Source organism: Manis pentadactyla, chromosome 4, assembly GCF_030020395.1.
Source record: "Manis pentadactyla isolate mManPen7 chromosome 4, mManPen7.hap1, whole genome shotgun sequence".
Lineage (NCBI taxonomy): Eukaryota > Metazoa > Chordata > Mammalia > Pholidota > Manidae > Manis > Manis pentadactyla.
In genome coordinates, this window is record NC_080022.1 from 124,399,720 (window position 1) to 124,426,269 (window position 26,550).

Genomic DNA, 26,550 nt, shown 5'->3' on the forward strand with positions numbered 1-26,550 from the left:
CTGCCTCTCCCCATCTTCCTCCTTGGAGCCTCTGGGGACAACGTTTGCAGAATAACAATAGATCTCAGCTGTGCTGTGAGACGGGGTCAGTATTAGCAAGACCACTTTGTGGGACTCGTGGGCACTCCAGAGGGTGGCACAGGAGATTCGGATGACAAGGGCCAGCTTGGTGAAGAGAGGGAAGGGTGGGCGACGGAACAAGGAAGGAAGATGGAGCAAAGGGCCCACTGGCCCCACAGGCCAGCCTCGCCGTGGACCAAAGGGACCTGGGAGGGCTCGGCAAATGTCCACCTTCTGGACTGTGAGCACACTTGCAGAATCAGGCACTGAAAACTGTTAAGTGTTCTGTTTACTTATATCATTTTATAGGCCTTGCTTTTAAATTTTAACAATATTCAATTAACTGTGCAAATGAGGGCATATCTGCCAGCTCTTCTCTGGAGGAGAGCACGAGGGGCTGTGTCCTTTGCTGTCACTTGTGGGGGGTAGCACGGCACTGGCACGGGGCGGTGCTGTCTGGAGGCAGCTAGCTGTTGAGCCTCAGTTCCTGCTGAGCATTGGTCCAGGGAATATTCAAGCAGGTGCTTCTCCCCAGGTCAGCCCCAGGCAGAAGCGCCCCCCAGGCCAGTACCCTGCCCCTGGGAAGGCAGAGCAGACTTGAACACACAGGAAACACCCAAGAACGAACACAGGAAGCCAAGCTTGGGACAAACGTGACACAGGAAGGTGTGGGTGAGCCTGCTGCATTCAGAGGCACAAAACCTAACCTCAGTGTCACTTAGCAATAGAAGGCATAACGCTCGGGACACGCGTGGAGGCCTCTGTGCACGGTCCACTTTCAAAGAGAAGTTTGAGCCAAAGTAAGCGAGTCTCATTGCATTCAGCTAAGATGTGTCATGCTGTGATACGCCAGCAATTCTCTCTGCAGAGAGCCAGACATTGAGGTTGGCTAGGCCACCCACTCATGTGCCAGGAGTCTGCTAAGGAGAGGTGCCCAGAGAACTCCTGCTCCAGAGAGACCCAGTTCAAACAAAACCCCTTGCTTAAACACAGCCGGGGAAGCCAACCATAGCTCAGATGAGCTCACATTCTGACTCCCTGTGAAGGTCAAATCATATCCATTGGCAGGAAGGATATTTCACAAACAAGAGGCCCCTGCGAGCAGAACCAGGCCTGGCTGTAGAAGATGGGAGAGGTTTTAAGAGGAACCCAGTTCAATGATTAGAACTAGCCCCACATTGAGCCACTTGAAGAGGGATAAGCTTTCTGCCCCAGGAATGACCAAAGCAGAGACTAGAGGCTGTAGATGAAATTCCTGAGCAAGGTGGGGAGGAAAGCCAGGGCTAGGAATAACTGTGTGGTCCCTTGGTTACAGTGTCCACCCCCCAGCCTTATCTTTCCTCATCATCCCTTTGGGGCATAGGGCACAGTGGGGGGAACTTCAGGATCAGGCAAATCTGAACTTGAATCCCAATTCTGTCCCTAACTCACTGTGTGAACATGAGTAAGTTACTTTATCTCTTTGCCTCTAATCTCCTTATCTGTAAGGCCCATAGTGCTCCCTGCTCTGCTGGAGCTGAGATGAACAGATGTAGCAAATGTACAGTAGATGCCCCACAAATACAATGGGAATGATCGCACTGGGCAAAGGATGAGTAGATATGAGGAATCAGACTGAAGGTGATCCTGGGGACCATTTGGTCAGTCTCCCTCACCTTATACTGAAGGAAAACAAACTGGAGAAAGTATAAACATTGTCCCTAAATCTGACAAGTTAGTGGTTGAGCAAATACTGACAGCCAGTTCCTTTTTCTACCACCTGACATGATGCTTCCTTTCTACCACTCAGCTTACTTGCAAGACACACCTTCCAACCAAGACCTGCCCCCGAGCTCTGGAGGTGACATTTATCAAGCACCACTCTGCACAAACCAAAGTGCAGAAGCAAGGGAGGCCATGAAGAGAAGGTAAGATTCTTACCTTTGCGGAGCACACGGCCCATTTATGCAGGAACTAGCGATGGTTGCTGCAGTCCCTGGAGATGAAGTGACCCATGGGAAAGGCAGCCTGAGCCCCACATTCTGCAAACACCAGTGCTGAAGGTGAAACAGAGTACCTGGCTCTCTTAGATGTGTCATAGTGATCAGGGGCCCTAGGGCCTGTTGTGTTTGGAAATGCTTTGGTAATCAATCTGATTGGGTATGTCCCCTGTGTATTTACCAAATAATTGTATTTCATCTCTGATTCATCTCTGGCATTGCTCATTTGATGCCTGAGCATCATTGATGGAAAGGTTGTCCTTTGTTTCTATTTACTCATCTGGCTGAGACAGTGTCAGCGATCGAGAGCAGAGGTTGTAGTGCTAATGTTGGCTGGTGGTTAGTACTGGCAGCTGTGAGCCCCTTTAAAAGCTCTCCCCCTTCCTCTTTTCAAGAGAGCCAGCCTGAGGATTCTTTCCTCTGTGCTGTATCTCCTTTCTGCTTGAGTCTGTTTCAATAAAGCCTTATCCAAGTCAAACTTTGAGCCTGATGCTTCCAGCATGTGGAACTCAAGGACCCTCGGTCAGTGACAGAGGGGTCAGGTGTCTGGGACTGATTTGAAGTCTGGGCATTGCTCTTGCTTCTAGCCCAGGACATGGAAAGTGTTTATGATGTTGGCTACAGTCCTGGGACATCCCAATGAGCAGAGACTCTGGCATCCTAGGAGGTGTCTGTAAGGACAGAATTTGTTATAAAAAATTCTCACACTCATTATTTTGACACTCATCTTTTTTTAAAAAACCAACATCCTTCCTCCTTCTCTCTGGAGTCCTACCTTGGGTATCAAAGCTACATGCTATCATGTCAGCCACTTGAATTATATTTAAGACCCTCCCTTCACCCTTAATAATCCCCTCCTGTCCCCCCCAAAGGAGCTTTCTCAGCTAATCTAATAGAGGTGGACATCACAAAGCTTTAGGAGGGTGTACTTAACCATATCAGCCATATCAAGGGGTTGTCCTAAGCCTCAGCTCTCTCCATCCAGGTAATGGTACTTGGACTGGTTAATTTAACTCTCTGGTCTCAATTTTCTCATTTTATAAGCAGACAAAGACTGAGTGAAGGGTGGGTGAACCGAGTAAAGGTGGTCAAAAGGCCCAAAGTTCCAGTTCCAAAATAAATAACTCCTGGGGATATAATGTACAGCATGGTAATTATAGTTAACAATACTGTATTGTATATTTGAAATTTGCTGATAGAGTAGATTTTAGGTCTTATGCAAGAAAAAGAGTTGTAACTATGTAGGATGACAGATGTTAACTAGACTTATTGTGGTGAATCACTTTGTATATACAAATATCAAATCTTTATGTTGCGCCCCCCAAACTAATACTAAATTATCAATTTTAAAACTAATACTAAAATATCAATTTTTAAAAAGCAAGAATTAGCTTGATAGCTAGAAAGTCAACAGAGGAATTAAAATATTAAAAAAAAGATTTGATTAACACAAAAAAGCTAGAGGAGGAGGAATAGCTGAGATGAGATGAAGGAAATCTAGAGCAAGGCAGCAAAACTGAAGTTAACTATTTCAGTAACCACACCAAACGTAAATTGATTAAAAATTTGAATCAAAAAGCATGACTGTCACATTTACTAAAAAAGCAAGAACCAATCACGCTGGTTATAAGATACTCTTTAAATACATAGGAATAAATAGATCAACAATAAATAAATTGAAAAAGACATATCATGCTAAAAGTAACCACAAGCAAATGGGAGCAACTATATTAATAGCAGACAAAATAGACTCCAAGATAAGGTATGTTACTAGAGTTAAAGAGGGAGACTTCATAAATGCAAAACATCAAGGAAATAGGAAAATCATAAATATTTAAGTATCTGATCACTTATCATCATATTGAGTTTCAATATAATCAAGTAAAAATTGACAGAGAAATAGAAGGGGAAAAAAAGGACTGAGTAGTTGGGAAATTTTGTGCAAAAAGCTCTAGCGTCTCTACATGTGTGCTTCAGACACCAGCCCAGGGCTCAAAGGCACAGAAAGATGGGGCTCCGAGTCCCCTTTCCCGGCCTCCACCATCAGTCTCACATCTGCTCTCATCCTCTAAGTACTGGTTTTCCATAGAGGATTCTAACTGAAGAGAAGGTTCCAGTGCTTTAAAAAGACCTAGTGCTCCTTAGGGACTCTTGCAACCTGAAAACTCTCTGGCTTTCTGATATACTTCACAAAGGACAGGACTACACACTGATCTCCACTCCGATCCATGTCCAGCATAAGAAGCCTTTTTCTTTGTGAAGTCAAATTTTAAAGTTTGATGTTTTTGTAATAGGAGCCAAAGCATACAAATGCTAGCATTCTTGTTTTAAGACTGTAATGGTTGCTTCCCTTTATAAAGACAGTGGAGAGTGTCCTTCAAATCAAAAGCTCTTACTTACCAAACAGTAACAATGCTGTCTTTTATAGACTTTCTGCAGAACGCCTCAGAGGAAATCCTTTTATCTGACTGTACCACCTGATAGTTTCTTCTTTGATCTTTCCATGTTCTTGTTCTGCTTTCTCCATTTTTGATGCTTCACGTTCTTCAAGAGTATAAACTTGCAACGCTGCATTGTTTCCATTCAGAGAGACAGATTTCAAATGGAAACTGATGCTTCTGATTTAAGGCAGTGCACTTTTTCTCTATAAAAGGTGCTTAAAGTTCCTGGTGACTCTTGTGAGTCATTTGTCCTTGATTTGAATGTGATTTGAACAAATTCTTGTTGAATTTTTTTTACTTCCCCTTAACTTAGGGCAACTGACTACATAGCCAGGTGCAAAAATGTCAGTTGTGTAAGTGGAGGTGAGGGAGTGGCCTGGAGCAGAACAAGTTTGGGGGGAGATGAGCAAATGATGACACAGGGAGACTCGAGGAGATCCTGGAGCAGTGGGGCAATGTCGTATTCATCTTCCTGCTTGTGTGCCCCAAGATACCTGGTCAGGGTCACAGTGCTACTGGAGATCATAACTGTGTAGCAAAGGTACGTTCAACTTTCCTTTCCAGAGACCTCCACTTACCCACTTTGTCCCAACAACTAATGGAGGTGTAGACATCTCCTGACGATGGAAATTCAGCACAAAGTTCAGCTGCATAAATGTAAAGGAAGCTCTTGGTTTCTTTTGTGGTGCAAAGATTTGCTTTTAAACCTAGGATTCCCTCCCTTTTCTCTCCTGAAAATACAAAATTCCCTCTCATTTTGAGTTGATACTTATTCAAGTACTCAAAATTGCCTCTTCATAGTTAGATAGACTTGAGTTTCACCCCCACCTCTCACATTTCTTAGCTATCCAAATATGAGTACATTCCAGTGTTATATCTATCTAAGAGGCATAAATTGGTTATTTAGGTTACAAATCAGGAGCAATGGGAGTGTTGTAAGATCTTTACTTCAAAAATCACACAAGAACTACAGTGTGGACAACAGGTTGAAGGGAAAGGAATACAGAATGAAATTAGGAATTTATTGTAGTCTAGGTAAGAAATCATGAGAGATTAGATTAAGGAGGTAACAGCAAAGAATAAGAACAATGGATGGAATTAGATATATATTTAGGAAGTAATAATACTAAAATTTCACGATGAATGGGATGTGAAAAATGAAGCAGAGGGAAGTGTCCAGATTAATTCTTAGATTTCAGGCTTGTGCAAGTCTATGCATAATAGTACCATTCTCAAAGACCTTCAGGGGGGACTGAGTGTGGAGGGAGAGGAAGAGATCAGAAGCTTTCGTCAAGGCTGGGAAGCACTCCTGGCATCTCATGGGTAGAGGCCAGAGATGCTGCTCAGTGTTTGTGATGTGCAGGACAGACCCCACAGCAGTTACTTGGTTCCAAATGTCCATAGTGTCAAGGTTCAGAAACCATTCTAAAAAGAATCAGAAATGATAACTATGTGATAAGTATGTAAGACTTCTTGGTTATTATTTAGATATCCTTAAAGATAATTAAGAAACAATATGTAATGCACTGTGAGGTTTACAACCTGAGAGGTTAAGCAGAATGGGTATAAAAAATTGTCCAGGGATCTAATCTCATCGAAGTTACAAGTGGTCTTGTATTAAGAGTTGTCACATGGAGGGATGGGAACAGAAGCCAGGTTACAGGGAGTTCAGATGTGAATGGGAGGTAAGAAAATCAAGACAGTAAGTTCAGAAAACTAATAGAGTCTGGGGTAAGATAATTTTGTTGATAGAATGGAATTTTTTTAATGTTTGTAAGTTAAGGTAATTGATGAGATTGAGAAGAAGCAATTGGATAAATAAAGGGAGGAATAAAAGACTATAGTATAAATTTCCAGAGAAGGAGGAAGGGGATAGGGTCTAAATCACACTTCCAAACTGGCTTCCAGCAGGAAGAGAAACAGCTCCTCCATGTAACAGGCAAGAAGGGAGACCAGACAGGTACAGACACAGTCACACTGGTGAGTTTGGTAGCAGGATTTTCGAGGGATTCTGATCTAGTAGCCTCCATTCTCCATGAAATATGAAACATGGGCATGTGTTGAGAGGTGGTGGGGTGGCAGGAAAGTTGGGCATTTGAGGAGGCTGGAGAAACTTTGGAGTAGCCACAGTGGAGAGTCAGGTTACAAATTGACCGGGTACCTGAAGGATCACCTGGCACCATTGTGCCCATTCAAGACTGATGGCCATAAATTCATGATGGTACAATCTGCCCTGTGGTGTGTTTCTCCAGGTGCTCAAATACAGAAAGAGAGAAAGCATATAGTGAGTTGCCCTGGGGTTGGATTTCAGCCAGATGGGGTATGCAAAAGCCCAACGGGACAGGGGAGTTAGGGTATTGGCAGCAGTATTGCTGAAACTATGGAATCTAAGCAGGAGAGGTAGCAAAGTGAAGGAAGGAGAGTGAAGGCTGGGGAAAATAGAAGATCAGGGGGCCTGGAGGTCACAATGGGATCAAAAATTATTTTAATTGTTTTAATGAAAAAGCCAAACTGGAAAGAGAGGAAGTTGTGGTCAGACATAGGACACTTGCATTAATGATACTGGAGGTGGTGCTAAGATCTAGGGGTGATTACCAGTGACCGAAGTCCCCTGATACCAGGGGATTAAAGACCCAAACATCATTGTGTTAGATGAGCATGTTTGATATGTGGATATGTTTGCCCTTCCTTTCAGTGATCCGGAAAGTATGCATCCTGTTTTTATCTCAACTAGTTCTTCTTTTGAGGTTTAAAAACTACATCCCAAAACATATATTTCTCCATTTATCTTATTAAGAATGAAATAATATCCTTCTTGGGAAAGATGAGGAAGTTGTATTTTTTCCTACTATTCTGTCTCTTCACTTTTTGCTTTTGTATGACAACATATTAGACCTAAAGTATTATAATTAGATCATCACCCCCTTTCCAGAGTGGCTTTTTACACTTCCATTCTGTTATAGAGCCACATATGATGCAATCATCTAGACTGAATTTTCTTTGTATTTCTTTCAGTGTCATGACTTCCACATTTAGAGCCCTGCATTTCGATTCATTCCACCATCAATTAAACAGTCTTTGTTTAGGTTATAATGGTGGGTTGCACATCTAACAGTTCATTTTCCTCTATCCTTTCACATGAACAACAATTCTTCCTGACTATAGATTACTTAGAATGTAGTCTTTTTTTTCCTGCAGGCTCTGCTTGATGTCATTTTATATCTTTTGCCATTAGGTATTACAGAGGACAATTTTGAAGGCAGTTTAATTTTTGTTCCTATGTGGTCCAATCTGCCCTGCCACACCCTGAAAGCAGAGCATGAGACATGGACTTGAGTTTAGTTATTTGGAATACAATCCCAGGAAGCAGAGGGAAAAGGGCAGAGAAAGAGACAGAAAATACAGTGTGTGATATTGAGCTGGTTGCCCCTGTAAGCAACTCATATCGATCGTGCTTGAGAACATCTGACAAACCGTCTAAAATGCACCTCCAACTGAAAGTCAAGAGACTGGGCTGGTTACTTACAACTCCGGTTCTCCCTCCATTTCCTAGCTGCTCCCAGGTGCAAGGGGAGCAAATTCTTGCTGCTTTGGAGAAAGGCTATGGCAGGCTGTTAACTGGGAGGGAGGACCGTCCACCAAAGACCTGCCGCTAGAGTCAGAGAAGGCGCCATAGTACCTGTTACCACTGCCAACCCGTCCTCCTATGTGCTCAGCAGTAGTCAAAGCTCTGTGCTTGAATTAACTCATCTACACCTTAAAATAAACCTCTGAGGCAGGTAGAGAACAACTGTTATTTAAGTTGCCTTTATACAAAATCTTCCAAATTATTATCTTTTTTCTGAAAAAGCCCTAGGATCCTGTAAGTCCCCCAGGATTGTTTCTTTGCTTCCCAACCCTGCCTAGATGATTCTCTTGTTTTTTCACCTCACCTGTACCTCCTTGCACCCCTGTTCTTCCCCTAAACCCACACCGCAAGTTTGCAACCCCACAATCAACTTCACTGGCTCTGTTATTGGCACCATTGAGCCTTGTGAAATCAACCAACCATTCTCATTCTGGACTCCAAGTTCAACACAACAGCCTTGTGACCCAATATACCCTTTCCTTGTTCTTGGGCAGCTTTGTATTCTATTTTATTAGCAAGCTGAAAGTTTTCATACTTGTTTCAGGCCCTCTACTAACTGGCCTCTTACTTCATCAAGAAAACTGAGGCCATCAACCTCAACCATCTGTCCCCATCTATAATACAAGTCCTACCTCCAAATTCAGAGAATGACATGTCCCTTCTCAGCAAAGCAACACCCCTCCTCATACTCTTGACTGTGTCTCCTCTTCTATCCTGTGATCTCCTTCGTTAATTGTCCCCTTCTACCTGTGTCTTCAACCTCCCACTATTCCCTCTCTTTCCTCTACTGCTATAAATACTCTCATTTTTCCCATGCTGATAAAAAACTTTTCTTGAAACCAAGTCTGCCCTGAGATACCATCCTCTCTCCTTCTGTCATCCAGTTTCCAGAACAATAAATTATGCTTAAACATGTTTCCAAGCTGGCCACAGGTCTCTCTGCATTCCACTGAAACTGCTCTTCATAAATACGTCTACAATGCCAGATCTTGAAACACTCTTTTCTCTTGGCTTCAATGACATAAAACTCCACATCATTGATGAATCGTTCTCCTCAGGATCTCCTGCTGGTTCTTTCCTGGTTCAACTTCTAAATGGTAAAGGGCCCTAGAATTGGACTCTCAGTCCTTTTCTCCTCTTTGTAGACATCATTAATTTTTCTACCTAGAAAATCCATACTCCAAGAAGCTCGATGAGCCCCAAGCACAAGAAAAAAGAAGAAAAACTCCATCAAGGCACCTAATAACCAGTTTCCTCAATGCCAGTGACAGATAGAAAATCTTAAAGTATTTTTTCAAAAAATAACTATATACAGAGGAACAAAGACAAGGACAGTAGAGAAACCCATTCCTATGCAGCATCGAAAAACAATCTTTTTAAACATAAATCAAAGCTGCAGTCATGTCCGCTTATATTTAGAACAATATCTAAGTATTTAACACTCCACAGAGCCCTAGGCATCCCATCCTGACCCCGACTTCTCCTGTACTTCATCTCATATTTTTCTGCTGCTTTTTCTGTTCTAGCCACCTGGCTTTCCTCATCCTTCATCCACACCAAGCTCGCCCCAGCCTTTGCACTTGCTGTTTCCTCTGCTAACAGGCAAAGCTGGGTCTCAGGTCAACCATCACCTCTTCAAAAAGACCTTCAGGGATTTTGTCCAGTCTTCTCCACATGCCAGTTGCTCACTATGACGTCTGCTTTCTAAGCACTTTTCAACACCTTCAATTGTCCTGTTCAGTTATTGGTCTCCTTTTGGTTTTTTTATCTCCCCTCCCACCTCAAGGTAGAAGTTCCAGTGGTGCAGAAACTTTGCCTATCTTAAGGTATTGCAAGTTCCTCAATCTCCTCACTAAGCAGTGGTCCTTTCAATTATAAGAATGAGCAGACATCCTAACGGGACAATTAATTCAGGATTTCTGAGTGAGAAAGGAATACCTGAGCTTGCAAAGGACAACAAACGAGAGAAATGCCAAGTAGATCCTGTCATGACAGGCCAAGAAGTTCTTCAGATACTCTGTCTGTTGGATCATTGTTTGATGTGCCTGTGTTCACTCTAAGAAGCAAAGGATACATGGACACATGCCCTATAAATGTCAAATAAAATATAAACGTCACTATCAAAAGGCTAATTCCCCCAGAGACTCTCATTGGATAGGTCATGATTTCTCTCTTTTTCTGTTTCCCAAATAAAAGATAAACTTCCTGAGCCCTCTCTTCTCTTAAGGGTAAATGCTTCCTGGTTAGGTTAACAAGGCTGCTAGTCATCACTCACTCCACTAGCATTTCCTGTCCCCCACCCCACCACCCCCTCCTTAAACTGGAAGAATCTTTGGCCTACAATGAAAAGTTTTTAAGCTGGTTTTGTAATTTCATGAATTATTTTTAACCCTTAGTTTAAAGGGATTTAAATGGTTTTTCCCTTTTCCAAATACTTTCAAGCATGTTTTGAACAGAATGGACTCCCTGACACCTTGTCAGACCTGGATTGCTTAGTAGGACCATCTAGTTGACTCGCCACGTACATGACTCTCAGGAGGCACTCACAAAATTTTCAGTGATGATCTGAGAATTATGAGAAATTTGGGTTGTCTGCTGACATGAAGGAAACTGAAAATCGAAAACACTTGCTATCTTATATAATGAATATGCACTGTAATCTAGCTGAGAAGTAGCTTCTACATTCAAAGGTGTAACTGTAACACTTATTATTATACTGATTTTTTACAACAAACTAGAACAGAATTTATTTTTCAAAATGACTGTTTTCATGTTTTCATACTACTTGCTAGCCTTCCTCCATCAGTAAAGTGTTAAGACTCAGCTTCAGAAATATCCACAAAAAGGACAAGAAAACCATTCTCTTCTCTAATGTCTATTTTTTAAAATGAAAATTATATTATCCACACTTTTACCAGACTTAGCTCTAAATGATTTTTCCAGCTTCCAAAAAGTCAAATCCATTCTCAGAAGATTAAAATCTGCTGTTAATGAGATTATTTTGAAGAATGGACCACAGACTCTGAAGTTCACAAAGAAGAGTTTTGGTAATTTTGGGGGCAGGAAAAAAAAATTTTTATTTTAAATGTGAACAATTATTGAAAAACATTTCTATCTGATGTTTTTATATATAGGCCTTAAAAGTCTTATCTTAAAACTATGTCACACTTTGTGTCATCAAATCCTACAACCTAGTGCCAGGGCCTGGAAAGTGATCAACACATGTGCATTAAACAGAGTCATTGTATTAATTGTGGGAAAAGAAAAGAGAAATATTTCCTCCTAGTGCTCCTAGGGAGTTCTGCATTTTTAGGAGGCATCTATGTAATGTGTGGGAGACACTGGGTTAGAGGAACAAATTTTTTAAAAGGCAAAACATCTAGGTTTATTTAGAGAAAAAATATTCATTCCTCTATTTCTCATTTAGAAGATTACCCCCCTATTAAATTCTGAAGCTGAAGGTCAGTAGAACAGCTCGGTAGGCAAGCCTTACTTACTGTACCTACTGTCCATGCAGTTCTGAGCAAGTTAACAGCTCCAGGTCTCAGGTTCTTCTACAAGTAAGGAGTAGTAATGCCCAGATTGTAAGATTGTTGGAATTTCAAATGAGCTCGTGGATAAGCACAGGAAGTGGTGAACCTTTCTGGGCCTTCACAGCCCTGGCCTACAGCTGCATGGACACCAGCCTGCTGCGGTCGTTGTCTCCGTCCGCATCCCGACTGCCCCCAGGGCGCAGCGCTCCGACCATCGTCTCCTGGTCTCAGCAGTCTCCCTCCTCTCACACAGACAAGGCCCCCTTCCTGGGAGACACTGCTCCCCAACCACACACACTCCCTGCTGGGAAGTCCTGGCAGCCTCAGCCCCTGCTGACCTAGCGGTGCTATTGTGCAACTTCCCTCTGCTTATGACGCAGTGTCACTGGAGGAGTGACCCCAAACTCAGAACATAGCGGCCCCCACTGACTCCTCACACCCCAATCTGCAAAAGATGCCAAAATTCCCATTCTCCAACAAGCCCTCGCTGAGCAAAGGGTCCGGCAAGATGGCAACGTCCTCTTTTTGTGGGCAGAATGAGTTTTCAGGCATAGGCAGGACAAACCTAGGAGATGTAGGGGTTATCAGACCCAATTAATGTCATACGAAGGCCAACCTCAACCCCTGTGGCTCAGCGGAACTGCTTGATTCTCGGCGGCTATTGAAATGGAATGAATTCATTGACTCCGCTGCAGTGGCCCTTTAAGAGACATTTCCAAAAAGAACAGAAGCAAGCAAGGCATCTTGGGCTCTTTGCCCTCTGGCTGCCCCAGGAGGCTTCCCCAAATGCCTCTACTGCTGCCCTTTGCCCCCTGCGGGTAGCACTATTTATTATGCCCCACACATGAACAGAGATTCAATTAAACATCAGGATTTGGCAGCAACAAAGTGTTTTCTTGTCAGACATGTTGTAAATTGTATGAAAACTGTTCTGGTGCACTTCACAGCTTTGGAAATAAAAACACACTCATACAGCAATTTGTTGGCTGTAGCTTTAGGAAGTCTGGGTGCCTGGGCTTCTGGTCAGAGCTGGAAAGTGGCCAATAAAAGGCATGTGTTCAAGGGTGGGATGCACACAGTACTGACCACCACCAGCTAGATGTGGGCACAGAGAAACTTCCCATCCCCTCTGGGTGCTGTGTGAAGATGGAATGGATAATAATATACTTGAGAGGTTTAGCACAGTGCCTGGCACATTGTGTTTTAATAGGAGCAGTGGGGGTTGGGGGATGATGACTTCATTAGTAATAATGCAAGTTGTCATCATAACAGTAATAATAGCAGTAAGTCCTGAACTGGAGTCAGGAAAACCTAGGTTCCCATCATAGATCTACCACAATAATCTGTCCAATCCCTCTTCCCAGAGTCCAGGAAGGAGTAATAAAAACACTGGGAAAGCAGATCAAAACCAGAGAAGAGTGCTCATCACTAGCTAGTCAGTAATTCCTTGAAGCTGCCAGAGACAAGCAGAACCAAAGGGAAAAGTTAAGTCTCAGGACCAGAGAAAAGGGCAAAAGATCATCAAACTATCCAGTTATTGTCCCCTCCAAAGGCTCCCTCAGAGCAAGACAGGAAGGTTCTGAAAGAGAAGATGTTGGTTTTCCAGACATTAAATACATATGTGCTACAGAAATTGAAATTGAAATTATGTGGTACTAGGACAGGAATAGACACAGAAGTGAAATCAAATGCAAAGTCTAGAAATAAATCCAAATACATTGGGGATTTAGTATACGGTATAGATCAGTGGGGGGTAAAAAAAGGTAATTATAAAATAAGTCCTGCTGGAAAAAAGGATAGCCATGTGGAAAAAGGGTGGCAAAGGGTCAGTTTGTGTTTATACAGAGGATCAAAGCCTAATTTGGCTACCCCGAAAATCAACTAAGATACGATATGAAAAAGAACTCCCAACATCAGCACTCTCTGGAAGACTCATGCCAGAAGATGATCATCAAAAAACCCCAACAAAGATCCACGCACTGGTACAGCTGTAGATGCACTCATCCCGCCAGTTCCTGGACTTGCCATGGGAATGAAGAAAGAGATATCTAAGCTGGCCTGTGCATACAGTAAAACAACAAATTTGACTGGATCTATACTGTTGGAACTCAAACAAGAATTAGGAGAAGTGCAAATTGTAGCCCTCCAAAATCTTACAACTACAGACTATCTACTGTTAAAAGAACATATGGCATGTGAACAGCCCCCAGGAATGGGTTGTTTTAATTTGTCTGATTTCTCTCAGACTGTTCAAGTTCAGTTGGACAATATCCACCATATCACAGATAAGTTTTCACAAATGCCTAAGGTGCCTAACTGGCTTTCTTGGTTTCACTGGAGATGGCTGGTAATTACAGGTATGCTTTGGTTATGTAACTATACTCCTATTATGTTAATGTGTGTGCGCAATTTAAGTAGTAGCTTAAAACCTATACATGCTGAAGTTACTCTACAAGAAGATATGTCAAAGAAATAATCAATCTTCCCATGTTTTCTTCCGCCTGCTACTTCTATACCTTTTCTTCTTCCTTCCTAATTACAACCCTTAAATAGAATTCGTGCCTCATATCAAATTTACCGAGTATCATAATTCTTCCAAGTGGTAAAGATACCTCAAGACAAATGCTGGGCATAGAAGCCACAGGGCATAAATCTGCAAAGAAGTAAAAAGCTAACCTTTTCAAACAATAAGGCTTCTCTCTCACTTACCAACTTTACATTTCCCTGTATGGCCCCGGAAGATGACTGGTTAGCCAGAGACGGGTAAGATTCCTCAAGGGAGGAACAACCTAAGACAGGCACAGTCGCAGGGGGGCCATCATGTGAGAAATTGGGGATCAACAGAGGTGAGGCTTAGAACCTCACCCCCCCGCTCTGAGAGAAATCTTCTGCATACGTGGATGTTTTATTGTCCTTGTCTAGCTTGGATTAACACATAGTCTACAGGCACACACCTGATCATCTACATTTGCTCTCTTACAACACTAAACTATGTTTTCTACCTTTATCTTGTATCTACCTACCACTTCAGCATTTTATTAAAAAAATAATAATAAAGAGAGAAATGTGGTATCCACATATAAATCAAGTATAAAAATCAAATGAGTATTCATATTTGAACTGACTGTTTATAGTTCATAATGCAGGAGCAAAACCGAAAGTTTCTGTGATGACTGCCCTTGTACTGTTCATTATGTAACTTATTCACTATGTAAGAATTTGTTCTCCATGTAAGAACTTGTTCGTTATGCTTCAGAAGATTGGAGACTGACGAAAATTAGGCTTGGGGTGGATTAATGATTGTGCATTGAGCATTGACTCCCCCATACAGAATTTTATTGTTATTAACAACCATTTGATCAATAAATATAAGAGATGCCCTCACAAAAAAAAAAAAAAACGTACACACTTCCAATTGTAAAATAAATAAGTAACCGGGATGTAATGTATAGCATAAGGAATATAGTCAAAATATTGTAACAACTTGGTATGGTGATAGCTGGTACCTAGAATGATCATGTATATAAATGTTGAATCACTGTGTTGTACACATGAAACTAATGTAATACTGTGTGTCAACTTCCCTTCAATAAAAAATAATTATCTACAAAAAAAAAAAAATTGAACAATAAAAAACTGTAAAAGGAAAGTATGTGTGAAAAACTGTCAAAACGAACCAAAGCAAAAACATAGAAAGTCAAAAGAAAAAATGTCAGACCAAGAAAAACCTACTGCTCATATCATAAAGAACTAATTTCCCAAGTATATAAGAAGTTCTGGCAGATCAATAAAAAGAAAGTCAAATATAAAAATGTCTGCTCACAGAATTCAAAATAGAGATGCTCTGAAACCACCAAAAGAAGCTTAATCTTACTTATAATGAGAGAGAACTTAAAATTATGAGATAACGTAATTCAACACAGCACCTGGCACATTGCATTTCACCTCAGATTGGCCATTGAAAAGAATGGAAAGACTTTGAAAAAATGTGGTAATAGTAAAAACACATTTTTAAATAAATAATAATAATAATTTTAAAAAATTTTATAATAAAAAATACAAAAATAATAAAAACATGATTAAGTAATAAAATCAAAGGTGTATAGTTAAGTAATAAACTAATAATGATTACCAAGAAGAAAACTGGCTAACCCCAGTCTGAGAGCTTACATTTGGCATGTTTTTTCTCCTTCTAGAATAGTCAGTTCTTGAAGTAGGAAGGTGCTCTGAGAGTGGGCATGGGAATAAAATGTACACTTTTCATGAAAGTAGTTTCAAATTTAAAAAACTGCAGAATAATTTTTTTTCCTTTCCTTCTCAACATCACTTTCTGGGCTCATAGCAACAATTGAAAGCTTCTTAATGTAGTTGAGTTAGAAAACATAACAGGGTCACTGAGTTAGGAGACTGTTGGCTTAATTATCTTCAGAGCTGCCCCACAAGAATGCGAACTTGAGATTGCATTCATTTAAGTGATATTTGGAGAAAGAATGAAGATTTAGTAAACCGAAAACCAAACCAAAACAAAAAAAGGTGGGTTTATGATATTATAGGCACCAGTAGGACTGGCTTTTCTATTTCCATCTCCACTACTAACTAGCTATGTGATCATGGGTAAGTCACTCACCCTCTTTGAATCTCAGGATTCTAACTATGAAGGTATAAAGATGTAAAAGTTTTGACAGCTAGCTGCTTATGAGTAGAAACTACTGTCCTCTGAACTGTCATGTCCCAAACTGGCTTTCTGCAGAACTCTGCTAATAGGAGGGCTGTGAAGAAGGGTCTGTGCTCATATGAATTGAGGAAATTGGAATTTAAGAAAAGTCGTATCACTGAAGATCTTCCCAGAGTCTATAATAGGCTAATATGCATTGTAAGTCTCCAAAACCAAAATGAGGGGTAGATGTTGCAGTATTTCCCAGTATGTTCCAAAGAGGGTCACTTTTGGAAACACTGCTCTTAACCAAATTCCATTTGGAAGGCCCTCTTCTCTTTCCATTCCCTGGTACGGAAGCTCTGCAGAGTCAAAGTCCTGGTATGTTTGTTGGGCCTTGTGCTGGTTATTCCCAGTGTGCCACCACCACACTGCACCTCACCCTCCCTCCCTCCCCACCCCTCCTCCCACCCCCACCATCCATTCCCCACTATCCCTGCTCCTTCAGTGCCCCAGGGTCTGACTCCTGTGGGCTGCACCATGCAGGCCCTCCTGCCCTCTGCTTCCAGTTGGGTCCCGTCAATGGAAAATAGTGCAGGATGCTGGAAGGTAAAAGCGGAGAAAGTTTGGAGCCTTTCTTCCCCAGATCCTTCCCTGAAATGCTGTCATGGTTGTGGGCAAGGCTGTAAGCTTCTATGATGGTTTCTTAAAGTAAGATTCATGGACCCCCACTAAAGGTGACAAACAGAATTCCAGAGGACTATGATCTTGGAAGGGAAAAAAAATTACACCATTTTTTTCATTAACTTCTAACTGAAGTTTAGCATTTTCTTCAGTTATGAGTGTTAGCAGCAAACCTCGGTAATATTTGTGAGTAACGTTACTTAGTAATATCAGTACTGTGATTGTACCACTGTTGAGATCAAATATATTTTTGTAGCTTATTAGAGTTGTTGTGGATATCTACAAGTATTATCAATACTCATCACTGCCTTCAGATTATGGCATTATTAAATCTACCTCCTAATTTTATTTAACATGTTAGTAAGGAGATTTAAAATGACTATATAACAAATTTGGTTTTTAAAATATTTTTAATAACTTTATTTCATTATAACTGGTTTTCTTTGTAATTCTATTAGCCTTATTCCAAGGACCTATAAGTTTCACCAGGCTGCCTAAGGAATATTTGGTACAAAAAAGGTTTGGGATTCCTGCCTAAAGAATTTGAATAGACATTTCTCCAGAGATAGACAAATAGCCAATAAGCACCCCCACACAGAACACTTGACACCAACAGTCATTCAGGAAATGCAAAGTAAAGCCAGATGAGGTACCACTTCACACTCAGTGAGTGGCTGTAGTCAACAAGCCAGATAATATCAAGTGTTGGCAAGGATGTCAGGAAATTGGAAGCTTCTTCCTCTACCATGGGAATGCAAAATGGTGCAGCTGCTTTGAAAAACAGTCTAGTCATTCCTCAAAGACTAAACATAATGTCGCCATATGATGCAGATATTCTGTTCCTACTTATAAATCCAAGAGAAATGAAAACATATGTTCACACAGACTCTTGGACATAAATGTGCATAACAACATTATTAATAATAGCCAATGGAATATTATTTGGCAATAAAAAGGAAGTTCTGACACATGTGACCACATGAATGAAACTTGAAAACATTATGCTCAGTGAAAGAAGCCAGGCACAAAAGACCACACTCTGTATGATATCATTCAAAGTCCAGCCTCTTTATTCGGGGATTCCATATTTGCAAATTCACCTACTTGTAACCCCCAAATCAATATTCATGATGCTCTTGTAGGCATTCACAGACATGAACTGACTAGTAAAAATCTGAGCTGTCTGATGTGCACTTCCCAACTGACAGAGAACAGGTGACACTCTGCCTTCATGTCTCAGCTCTCATACTGCTCTCATACAAGTGTCCTTTTTGCTACTGATGTAATGCAACATTTTCATGTTTTTGTGCTTTTTGGTGATTTTACTGCTTAAATGACCCTCAAGCATAGTGCTGAACTGCCATCTAGTTTTCCTGAGGGCAGGAAAGCTATGATGTACCTTCTACAAAAAAAACATGTGTTCGGTCACCTCTGAATTGTAGTGCTTTTGACCTTGAGTTAAATGTTAATGAATCAACAATCGATATTTTTGAAGGTGTGTTTAAAAAGAAATGCAACATAACACAAGGTTAGGTATTTGATCTGTTGATGAAACTACTGTGACCACAGAAATGGCTCACAGAAACCTAACCTTGTATTGCCCCAGGAGAACAATGGTTCTGCCATATTCACTAAGAAGAGCTTTATAGAATATATTTGCCATGAATAAAAAGAATCAACAGTATGTATATTAAATGTCCAGAATAGGCAAATTGATAGAGACGGGAAGTAGATTAGCAGTTGACAGGGGCTCAGGGTGGGTGGAGTTAGGGGGAAATGGGGAGTGACAATGAATGGGTATATGGGATGTGGGGTGGTGGGAATGTTTCAACAATGATGTCTGTGTAGCTCTGTGCATATATTAGGAGCCATTGAACTGTACGCTTTAAATTGGTAATTTGTATAATATCTGAATTATATCTCAATAAAGCTATAAAGAAAGAACAGGGAGAGAGAAAAAAAGAAAAGGAAAGGACACGAGCCTTGGAGGGAGCCTCCCTGCCTCCAGTGAAACCAAGTCCCCTTGTCCACCTTGGAGCAGCAATAGGCAATGGCTTCCTGCCTTTGTTAGTTCCTGTGCGGTCAACAGTCTTTTCATGTTTTTTTTCCTCTGTCTACACCCATGAAAATGGTCTCTGTGCTTAAATGCTCTTCAGTTAAACTCTTCTGAGTAGAGTCTGCCCCTGCCGGGCCCTGTGCGCTCTGTCCCCAGCTGCCTCTTGTGCCATCGTCTGCTCTACCGCTTGTGCTTTGGTGTGAACATCTGCAAAGCAACCCCACAGCCTGAACTGCCACGCTCAGGATGTGAGGACCCTTGGGTTGTAAGCAACAGACTCTGATTCTCATTATCTTAAGCAACAGGGTAATTGGAGAAATACAGGGGAGTTCAGAGGCTGGAATGGAAGGCATGGCCTGAGCTAATCGGGCAGCCCCCACAAAGGATCAGAGACACCCCCTACTCAGAGCCCACAGGGAAGAGACGAAGTGCCAACGAGGGCTTCCCATCCCTGGGGCATGGCACTCACCTTCAGCATCGCAGGACACAAGTCTGAATGGCTGGACTCAAGTTCCAGACCCGCCCCTGTTCTGAGCAGGTGCAGAGAGGGAAGATGCTCGCAGGAGTTTCCACGGGCCCTGTGGCTTCCACGGAAGGAAGGTGAGTGTTGCTCACCACCTCTCCTAACAAGAGAGTGCTCAGAGGTGGAGAAGCGATGCCCCAGAAGGAATCCCGGGTGCTTTTAGGAAAGAGAACGGACATCAGTGTCCAGTCACAAATGTCAAAAGCTCCTGAGAGCCCGGGCAGGAGAAAGGGCCAGCCGGGAAGGCCAGGCTCCGGGGCCAAGGGCCTTGCCCCGTCACTAGTGGTAGCAACAGCAGAGAGAGAGTAGGAGACAAATGGACATTTCTTTCCTTTTTTTCCCCTCAAATTGACCACATACAGTGCTTTCCATCACAACAACAAAAACGTTTTTGCTAGAAAAAGAGTCACCACCCCAAGCTGGATGTTGAGCATTTCCATGTGCTTCCTCACAGTCTGGCTTCTTTTTTTCCTTCTGAATATTTCTTCACAATTATAAACACATCTATTTCCATTCAACATCCAGGTTCAAGAGCTGGGGACTCTCAGGACCTGCCAGACAGGTTGTCAGAGGGGACAGGACTGCACGGCTGGGACCCCTGGGAGCCTTCTCCCAGCTCCAGAAGTCGACCAGCAGCACGTCTACCTGACTCACTCTGCAGGGCGCAGGGTCACCAACAGCCGGAGCCCTGTGTGCCCAGTAGGGCAGCAGCAAAGCCCCAGCACCAAGTACATGCTTCTCTTTCCTTTAGCCAGCTTCGCTCTGCTTTCTCTCTCTCTGAAGTTAAATCAGAATCCCATAGCTCTATGATGCCCTGGGTGTATTATGTTCCCTATCCCGAATCTAACCTTTTCCCTGTTTTCACTGGACAATATGTTGTTGCAGAATACTTTATACATTGCAATTGGATAATTGCATTATCTGACAGTAAGTTCATTAAAAAAATTTCTAAATAACCATTGAATTTTTAAGTCAGACCTTTTACCCCAGTGAGGACATTTGCTTTTATAATAGCTCTACCTTAAATCTAAAGCTTAATCCATTATTTCCATTTGGTTGGTTTCTCCACAGTTGTGTTGGGTAACTCTCCTGTTTGTTTTCTGATAAAATCTAAACACCTTGCAAGATACTATGAGGGTAGGAGGGATTATCTCTGCCTACATGCTCCCCACAAAAACAAGCAGCAGAGAGAGAGAGCGAGAGAGAGAGAGAGAGAAAAGACAACATTTGTCCAATATAAAGACCTGGGCAGCTACTGAAGGTCACTGCCTTAAGCCACTGGTACTCTGGTTCTCAGATTAAAATGTCAGGACTCATTTAAAAAATAACCACAATCAGGCTTCAAAGAGATCTTGGCAAACCCATGCTCATAATAGCCTTTTTCAGAATAGCCAAAAGGTAAAAGCAACTCCATGTTCACCTGCAAATCAGTGGATAAATAAAATGCTATCTACACATACAATGGAGTATTACTCAGCTTTAAAAGGGAAGGAAATTCTGATACCTGCTACAGCCTGGTTGCACCTTAAGGATGCTATGCTAATTAAATAAATCAGTCACAAAAAGACAAATACTGTATGACGCCACTTGTATGAGGCTTCTAGAGTGGTTAGACTCATGGGGACAGAAAGCAGAAAGGTGGCTGCCTGGGGCAGGAGTGAGTGTTTAATGAAGACAGTTTCTATATGGAAAGATGAAAGGGGTTCTGTGGATGGATGGTGATAGGGGCTGCGCAGCAATGTGAATGTGCTTAATGCCACTAAACTGTGCTTAAAAAGTGGTTAAGATGATAAACTGTTGTGTTGTGTCCATTTTACCACAATTAAAATTAATTTTTGAAAAATAAGCAAAATCAAAATCAGCTTTCCCAAAGTAGCCTGATTCCCTAACCTAAGCTAGTTTAGCCCAATATGTTGTGCCAATCTTCATTTTCCCCTGGGGAAAGGAGAGGAAATAAAAATAAATTAAAAAATATGCCTGCTTCCCCTCCTGCCCTTCTTTATTAAATATAATGTTCCTGGAATTCTCAGTTTTGGAGGTCTTTAAAATTTATCTCCCATGGGTTCCAAAGGCTAAGACTTTCAAATATCACAGCTAAATAATACTTGGCATCCCAGAGAAAGGTTCAAAGTTTTAGTTCTAGGACCCAAAGCAAAACTTGTAAAACAGACTTCCAGTTCTGTTCACAATGTAATAAGAGTATAACTGTGATGCATGAAAGATGAGTTGCTTGGAGCTCAGTTTTCACCTGGTCTTTTAAACAAAAGGACAAAAAAAGCTAGAGATAATCTTGGCAAAGCTGTGTTGACCCAGGCTGAGAGAGTGACAAATATGTAGCAGAACCTCTGTAAAGTCACTTTCTTGGCTTTATATCTTAGAGCATGCTGATTTGTAGAGCTTAAATCATCCAGCATGAACCATTTTGCATTTCTGGTGATGTTAGTAGTCATTCACTTATGCTTTCAGCAAGTATTTATTTACCTAACAAGTACAGTCTTCCTGGAACCACAACTCTGGCACATGGACTCAACTGAACAAATGCACTGGAACACGCAATAACCATTCTCCTTCTTTCCCTAACCCTAGTCACTTCTTAATTGGATCCTCCTTACTTTTTTTCAGAGATTGTGGCAATTTGGAGAGTCAGCAAATAAAACTCTCGAGATCAAATCTTTATCAGTTACAAAGCTCAGCCTCAGCCCAGCTTCTGCTTTCTGTAATCAGCCCAAGAATTCTGCAGCCAACTCAGTTCAAAGGAGACAGGCACCTCCAAATGCCCCTGCAGGACCATGCTGGGTGCTTCATTCACAAAATTACTTTGTTCTTATTGCTGTAACTATTGTTATTATTGGAAACCTACACAGTGCTTCATACGTGATTATAGTAGGTATTAATATGACATATGTAACAGAAGTAGGTACTAATAGTATTCTGAATTAATAGGTGAGAAACTGAGTCACAAAGAAGCTAGGTAACCCCTTCACCAAATCACCCAGCTAAGAAAGGGCAGAAGTAGTGTTTGAACCCAGGCAGTTTGGGTCCAGAACTTGTGCTCTAAACCATAGCTATGCAAAGTAGCTAGACTTCAAACTTTTCTAAACTGGACTGGAAGAAGACAAAGAGTTTACGCCAGATTATAAATCTATGCTGTGCTTCCTTCAAGAAAGTCTCGCTATGAAAACACATTATCTGAGTTAAACAGTGTGCTTAGTTTCCAAGCTGATTTACGTCCTGGATCTTCTGGGTAACCAGAAGCAAACAGTTCTAGACCAAAAACTGGCAGACCATTCTTCGAGTAGGTGATCTGCTCAACCACTGTGCCATGCTGCCTTTCATCTACCTCTTAGGGAAGACACTCTGCTTCTCATATAAGGCCCTAGCATCCACATTTCTTCCGAAAGACTAGCACTGCTAACTAGAAGTGTTAGGAGAAGTCAGTACAGGTCAAACTATCAAAAGGTACAACAATTACAAAGAAAACTTGAGAGGGATAAAAGAATTTCCAAGTCCCAGCCCACCTAAGGTGAGCAGCATTTGATATCTGTAAGGTAGAGAAGCCTCCGTGGGAACAAATCCTTCCCAGAGGGATGCACAAAAACACATCTTCCAGAGTGACAGCTGGAGCCCTTTGTAATTTAGTGTAGCTTTGAACCCACTATAGTAAGATGCAAAATAGCCAAATTATGGTTACTCTCTCAGAAAGAGATAAGACTTCAAGATTTGTCCTTTCTTTTATATGGATGACCTGAAGCTATAGCCAGAGAAGAGTGCTCAATTACAAAGCACACTTGAAATAGAATCCTGTTTCAATCAGTCAGTTAGCAGGGAGTTTGGAACGGGTAAGTACAATTTCATGTGCCAAATGGGGAAAAGTGAAGAACTCCGAACACATGCAAGAACCCTTTGATGCAACTAAGAATTGGGAACTGGAGTTCCCAGGGGCTTATAAAGTCAGAAACGACAACAGTTTTCCTAGGGACACACCAGAAAAAAATCTGGTAAATCATCATGAAATCTTGCAAAAAACCAGGCATATTCTGAAGATTCAATATCCCACTGAACATATGCTGAGAGACAGTACAATGTAGTGCTCAAATGTAGGCTCTGGTCAATTACTGGCTCTGCTGTTTATACTTCTGTGAGTAATACAGTATTTACATCTTGTGCTTCTGATTTTTAAATCTTTATTAGCAATGATATCTAATAAAGATCTGATGAGGATTAACTAAAATGCTAAGCAGAGTACCTGGCATAAAGTAAGGAGTCTTCTAGGGTTGACCTGTATTATCAGTGCATAGATCATCCCCATTTTGGCTTTTGCACTTTGAATTTGGGTAAGTGTGCACCTTTCATAAACCTCTGTTTCTTCATCTATAAAGTGATGGTAAATGGCACCATCCATCCCCCGCCTCACACTGGGTTGTTGTAAGGATTAAATGAGACAACACACACAGAGTTCATTACAATGCAATACCTGGTATTAATGAGAGCTTGGCATGTGATAGCTGCTCTGACTATTACAGCCACCACCACCTCATCCACAACCATGTCCACCAGACCACCACACCACCTCCACCATGACTACCACAACTATCACCACCTCCACAACCACATCCTACCCTACCATCATCACCACCACCTCCACAACCCCATCCACCACTACCATCATCACCACCACCTCCACCATGACTACCACCGCAACCACCTCCTCCACAGCCACATCCACCATGACCACTAACACCACCTCCACCATGACTATCCACCGCCACTTCCACCACTACCCCCACCATGACCATCACTACCATCACCACCACCTCCTCCTCAACCACCACCTCTACCACCTTCTCAAACACCTTCACTATCACTTCCACCACCACCTCCTCTCCCACCTCCACCTCTGTCACCACCATGACTATCACCACAACTACCTCCATCAGCACCACCTCTTCCACCACCTCCACTACCTGCACCACCTCCACCATCACTAACACATGATTATACAATCACTATTTAGTCATTACTGCAAAGCCAAATATCTGCCCTTTGGACAGCCCTTATTCTCACAATAGCAGAAACTAGTTTGCTTCCCCCTATTCTCTACAGGATCAACTTTCTCCAGATATTTGAGATTCTTGTCTCACACCCATTGTGATGTTGATCCACACTGTCCCTGCTCCTCAGCTAGTAATTGTTGCCCTTTAGACACGCACACGTGGGGGTCACAGCCAGAGCCCCAGGCAAGGCTGCATCCTCCCCAAGGCTATGCTCCAGGTCTATGCTTGTCTCTACTTTTCACTGTGAACACCTCTCTGGCATCTCATTTCCTAATGCAGCACAATGCATTAGAAAAGGCATGGTCTTTAAAGTCAGGCCTGCATTCAAATCCTGACCTCCACTCTAGCTGTATGGCCTTCCTGGCTTTTAGCTCTTCATTACTGAAAATGTGGCTTATAATATTTACTTGAAAGGAGGTAGGAGCTGTGAGTAATAAATGACATCATGAATACAAAGAACCAGGGCTCTATTTAGCATAAAGTAGGCGCCAAATAAATGTGAGTCACCCTCTTTCCTATCTTTGTAGCACTTGTCCAGTCAGTAAAGCCATAAACTCTCAAACTTAAAAAAAACATCAGAAACAATGGGAAATCTTGTTAGAAATATGGATTTCTGAGTCTCACGCCCAGAGTTTCTGGGTGCAAAGGTCTGGGGGGAAACCTGAGAATCTGCATTTCCAACAAGTGCCCCCATGATACTGGCTGTACTGGTTCCAGAACCACACTGACGAGCACTGCTGTGAAGGAACAGCAAAAAGAAAAACCTAATTGAAACTTAAAGACAAAACACTTGCACACATCTGTAAATTTTATTTTAAAAAAAAATACATGAAACATTCAAGCCCCCAACCTGTTTTTCAAGAAGAAAAGGTCATAAAGTGTCTCAGGAAATGACATGAATGCCAGGTGAGTGTGCCACGTCATGTTCATGCTGCAGTTGATGTGGCCATTGCTCCACCGAGGCCCTTCTCCATTTCCAGGCACACCGGTTGCATATGCTCTTCCTCTCCGACTGACCAGCACCTGGATCTCTTTGCCCACTGAAGAGCTGGCAGTGCCTGGGAACTTCTGCATTCCTGGGGCAAGCCCTTGAGCCATCACTCAGGGATGCAGCTAAACAATTACTCCAGCTCCTTGCCCCAGCTAGGACTGCCTCCCAGGGGTGAGCTGCCCTGTCCCTGCAGAGACTGGGCCAACAAGGCCCTCCGCTGGGACTTTGCTTGGTGTCACTCTATTGCTTTGGCCTCCTTCCCTCCCAGGTCCCATCTCCTTGGTTTCCTATAAGTTTTCCTTGAGAGCTCTGTCAAATAATTCAAGTTCACACCAATATTCACCCTCATCTCTGCTTTTGGGGAGGCCAACCTGAGCTATAGACCATGATTAAATAAGAATAATACATGAATCAGAAGCCCCATAGTGAAGTAAGGGAATGAGAGCAGAATATGAGGCATCCCTACATATAGGTACTGAGAGCAGGAAGCAGAAGTACACACAGAGGGGAAGAAAGGCCCGCAGAGGAAAGGCAGATGCCCGCTGTGGCTGAGGATAGCCAAGCCTCCGCACCCCAGTCAGACCTTCCAACCCACCTGGACTATGGACCTGACAGCTCATTATTAAGTCCTGTGATATACTGATGACCACTTCTTACAGTTCTTCAAATAATTCTGATTTCTAAGCATCTAGAGACTCTTATTTTAGCAGCCTGCCAGGGAAGTTATTTTCTGCACAATAATTTCCCTGAGCAGGACAACTTTGTTCATTTGCCCTGATGCTGTACCATGGGGACTATGTCTGGCCCATTCTGGGAGGTCCAGGTGGTTGTCTTCAAGATAGCCAGTCTTCAAGATTGTCTTCAAGATGCATTGAGATGAATGTTGTTTTTCATTCAGACCCAGGCAAGCCACAGTGGACGTGACAATCCCTGTCTTGCCATGTGTC

The 26,550-nt window shown here is 42.2% G+C and overlaps 2 long non-coding RNA genes across 2 annotated transcripts in view; one reads left to right on the forward strand and one right to left on the reverse strand.

Annotated features, from left to right (window-relative positions):
• LOC118932403 (uncharacterized) overlaps positions 1 to 11,664 on the reverse strand; it is a 67,667-nt gene extending 56,003 nt beyond the window's left edge. The window contains exon 1 of the long non-coding RNA XR_005032763.2: positions 11,611 to 11,664. This is a non-coding gene — a long non-coding RNA (uncharacterized LOC118932403). The remainder of the gene's footprint in view (positions 1 to 11,610) is intronic.
• LOC118932402 (uncharacterized) lies at positions 1 to 26,550 on the forward strand. The gene is made up of 4 exons (XR_005032761.2): positions 1 to 85; positions 1,850 to 2,102; positions 25,593 to 25,774; positions 26,502 to 26,550. It is a non-coding gene; the product is annotated as an uncharacterized LOC118932402 (long non-coding RNA).